The sequence below is a fragment of the Glycine soja genome, chromosome 1 (assembly GCF_004193775.1).
Source record: "Glycine soja cultivar W05 chromosome 1, ASM419377v2, whole genome shotgun sequence".
Taxonomy (NCBI): Eukaryota; Viridiplantae; Streptophyta; class Magnoliopsida; order Fabales; family Fabaceae; genus Glycine; species Glycine soja.
This window is the reverse complement of record NC_041002.1, coordinates 44,848,799-44,853,370: the sequence shown is the minus strand read 5'-3', so window position 1 is coordinate 44,853,370 and position 4,572 is coordinate 44,848,799. Positions and strand designations below refer to the sequence as shown.

General features: G+C 34.2%; 1 pseudogene; it reads left to right on the top strand.

Moving 5' to 3' along the window:
• Nucleotides 1–1,110: 1,110 nt before the first annotated feature.
• Nucleotides 1,111–2,122, top strand: LOC114382201 (annotated as a pseudogene).
• The last annotated feature ends 2,450 nt before the right edge of the window (nt 2,123–4,572 follow it).

Genomic DNA, 4,572 nt, shown 5'->3' with positions numbered 1-4,572 from the left:
CAGAATATTATCGAACAAGTTTTTGCTGCAACCACTAATCTAGTAAATCTTATCCAAAACACAAACAAATTATACAAAAATATTTCTCACAACATGGGGAGTAAAACCCCTCAAACAATTTCACATAATCATATAGGAAGAATTACAAAACAATAAACATCCCCAAAATAAATCCCAATTTAATCCTCTAAGGACCCCTACGCATGTTCATTCTAATCCCAATTGCAATAAACTCATCCCTTACCTCTAAACGGGCTCACGTGTGTAGTTTGACAACAATATCGGCATCTCTAACGGTTTCCTAATATTTCTCAAATTTTTCCTTTGGTTGTTCTACTAAGGTTTCCGAGCATTAGAGAGAAGAAGAAGGGATTGAAGCCTCCATTCTATTGTCCATGTGCGAGGGTAATTTCTCTCACCAAAAATATTATTTTATAAATCCCAACGATGGGGATCTGAAAAAATGTGTCATGCATCTAGTGTCTAAATTTCATGACAATCCAACGGTTAACAAATCCAAGATCATAGTTTTACCGGGATAGGTTAGGGTGTTTGTGGGAAAAACGAAGAGTTACTTGCGAGGGACATTTCCCTCATCACAGACATCATTTCATACATTCGTACATCCCAATGGTGGGTATGTGCGAAAATGAGTTCTGAACCTAGTGTTCAAATTTCATGACGATCCAACGGTTAGCAAGTCTGGATCGTCTTTTTACTTATATAGATTTGGATGTATGCGAGAAATAGAGAAAGGGAAGGAAAAAGGGAAAACAAAATTGAGAGGAAGAGACAGTGTAGAGATGTATCATAAATATAAAAAATGACCTAATATGTCTCTATTTATAGTTAGGGTACTCTCAACCTATTATTTATGAGTAAATAGGCATTTTGGTCCCTGACTTTTGACTCTTTTTGCAATTTAGTCCCTAATCTTTTTGAAATGTAAAAAATAGTCCTTATCTTTGCATAACTTTTGCAAAATAGTCATTGCCGTTAAATTTAAAAGTAACACCATTAGTGAGATGCATTGTTGGCAATTTTAGTGCCACATAGACTATCCAACATGGCAATTTTGGAGGTTTCAATTAACTCCTTCCGATGAGAGCCATGGAGGAGAAAGATTGGAATGATGACAGCCTCACCATGACCATCGTTTCTCATCACTGTTTCGACAATGATTCTGAAGCGCCAAGCTTCTCCATCTCCATCATCGAGGTTCTTTACTTCCCAATCCCACTACACTCTCCATGAATTTCCCAACCAACTAACATTTACTCTTCTTCTCGCAGAACATGAAGGACGAATATGTCCTATTCCTGTGGCCCTACAGCGTAGTTCTTGCCTAGTATGTTTGGCAGCACAATCATCGATTTTCAGGAGCCAACGTTGTTGAGGTACCCTCTTATTTCAAATTCTTGTCTAATGTTATGTGCTCATTTATTATTCTCCATTATTTTTTCTTATTGTATTCATGCATCTAGGTGCTGGAACTTCCTTGCTTGGCTTGGTTGCAGCAAAACTCGGTGCCTGTGTCACTCTTACCGATGACTTCACTAGATTAGGGGTATTACACTATTACCATCCAATTTTTATTTTATATACTTTTATAAAGATTTCAAATAAACTATTGTCAATCACCAAGCACGTGGATCAATTGCTACATGATTGTTCTGATTTAATCAATCATCTTTAGTTTAAGTCTTGCCTTGGGTTTACAGCTGTGTTGCGATGAATAATTGAGGAGGCACTTACGTGTGAAAACTCACACTCTGGGAAAATTCACACTCTTATTATTACTATTACTGTTATTATTATTATTATTATTATTATTATTATTATTATTATTATTATTATTACACTCATCCACCGACACACGTTTCTCGTTCACAAACTCTTTCCCCTAATTCCCAGAAGAAGTGTTTCCATCGCGCCAAGTAAACACCCCTCTCCCCTTCGGAACACTGTTCTCCCAACACCCTTCGTAATGGTTCCCGCTCTTCCACACCAGCACACTATTACTGGAGATGGTGTCATTCTTCCACTCTCCGACGTACTCGTTCCCGTTGCTCCACGTGTACCTCCCTTCCCTTCTTGCAGGTTGCACCTCCAAAACCCTTAAGACTTCACCATGTTGGAATTGAGAGGAGAAAAGCTTTAGAAATCCTAATTTGAGGAAGAAGAAGCAAGTGAGAAAGAAAATATTTGACAACTTTTTAAATTTTGCATCAAAGTCCAGTCTACATGTCACAATTTGGAACAATTTGTCACGTTGGATAGTCTATGTGACACTAAAATTGCCAACAATACACCTCACTAACGACGTTACTTTTAAATTTAATGGCAAGGACTATTTTGCAAAACTTATGCAAAGATAGAGACTATTTTTTACATTTCAAAAAGATAGGAACTAATTTGCAAAAGGGATCAAAAGTCAGGGACCAAAATGTCTATTTACTCTATTTTATTATTTTATAAACAGGAACTCTATTTTACTCCCTCTTAAATGAATAAATAAAATATCATTTTTATTTTCCTTCAAACCATTATTTTAATTAATAAAATTATTTCTCTATATTTATTTAATTATAAGAACCTCATTATTTTTTCTGAAACTATTTATTTTTAAATAAAATCCTTTTTAATTTATTTTACGAAAAAATGGGATGTTACACAGAATATAAAAAAAATTGCACAAATAGGTTGTAAAACATATTTGAAATCATCAATCCAATTCACCAAACCAATGCAAAAGAACTATCATAGTTCTATAGAGAATGATCATGTTATGAAAATTCAATCAATATCATTAGAGTTAGTTCAATCAAATTAATCTCTAAATTCATTGAGATTGCAAATTAGTTGGAATATCATCCAAACAACCTGTGATTAAATATCGAAATTAGGAAATGAATCCATAACCTAATTCATTTTCAATCCTAAGCCTATTCATAATCATGAAAATTGAAAATAGGATGGAAGAAAAAGATGAACATTCACACATAATTAAAATACTAAACCAAAACTCGAATTCAGTCTTATTTGGAGTAGATCCTTCGATTGATTGAGTATTTAGACTTTCATGATCACCACCAGTGGAAGAGCCACGGAATTTGTGTAAGAAAAAGGAAGAACAAAAGTGAAAAGAGGGAGAAGAATGAAGAACACTGGAGAGCAAATGAGAGAAAATATTTTGATCCTAAAGATTGCATAACAAGTAACTAAATCTGTTTATGGTACAAAATGAAGTAATTAACTAACTTCTACTAATATATACAATTACAACTCAGAAGGAAGGGATGGGCCTTCTAATTAAACTAATTATGCAAACTAAAGCCCAAATTCGCAGCCCAATTATGCAAGTGCAGAGGTTCTGACTTCCCAACCCAATTTGACCCTCTAAATGATTGAATTGGCCCAAGCTTATTTCATACAAAATTGAATATCTTTAACTTATATTTTCAAGGACTACTCACATTCTCCATTTGGAGTTCTGTAGTGTCCTATAGGCCCTGCATAAGGCAGATAGGTCAAGTAAGCACAAAAATCCAAAAATAAGCTATAATTATCAATTAAGCTCAATCATTTTTCTAAGACCAAAATTAAGTTAAAGTGAGAAAATAGGATTCAAAGAAGTGTCAATTAAGCTAAAAAGAATAGAAAAATACTAAACTACAAATGCTTAATCGACGAGTCCACTTAAACATGTGATGCTTGTGTAATTCTTAAGGAAAAAACGTCTAAGCTATGCCTTAAGAATGAGACAATCACCAAAGAAAAATCTACTCTTCTTAAGAAATTTTAGGAGTTGGAAAACCAACTAAAAGATCTTTAAAAGGATATAAAGGAGCTAAAAGAACTTCATGATTATCAGAAAGAAGTGATCTATAGAGAGAATGTGCACAAACACACAAAGATTATGTAGACCTTAAAATAAGTAAACATAATCTTTGGGTGGAATGTGAAGAGCACCAAAGATTTGTAAAAATTTTGAATGATAAGCTTTTAATGAATCAAGAATGTAAGGGTTAACCTCAAGATGTTGTCAAACTTCATGAGGAAAATGGAACCTTAAAAACTACAATAGCCAAATTTGTTAATCAGACAAAAAATCTTGAAAAACTGTTAGGATACAGTAGAAGTTCCTCAGATAAATATAGTAATGGATATGATGGGGAGATCTATTTTCATGATGAAGACATTATTGTCTACCACTTTTGTGGTAAGGTTGGACAAATGACGTCCAAGTGTAGGGGTCAACCTAAAAAAGGTGCATCCAATACATTTTTGGTTAACACAAAAGGATCCAAAAAGATTTGGGTACCTAAGAAAAAACTAATTCCTATTGTAGATGTCCTTGATAGCAGGAAACAAATGTCTATCATGGTACCAGGACAATGGCTGCTCACAGTACATGATAGGAGAAAAGTGTATGCTCCAATGCATGACTCTCTATCATGGTGGAATCATCACTTTCAAAGGCAATAAAAAAGGAAGAATAACAAAAGTGGGTAACATAGGTATCCATCCTACCCATCTATTGATCATTTTTATTTGTTGAAGGGCTCAAAC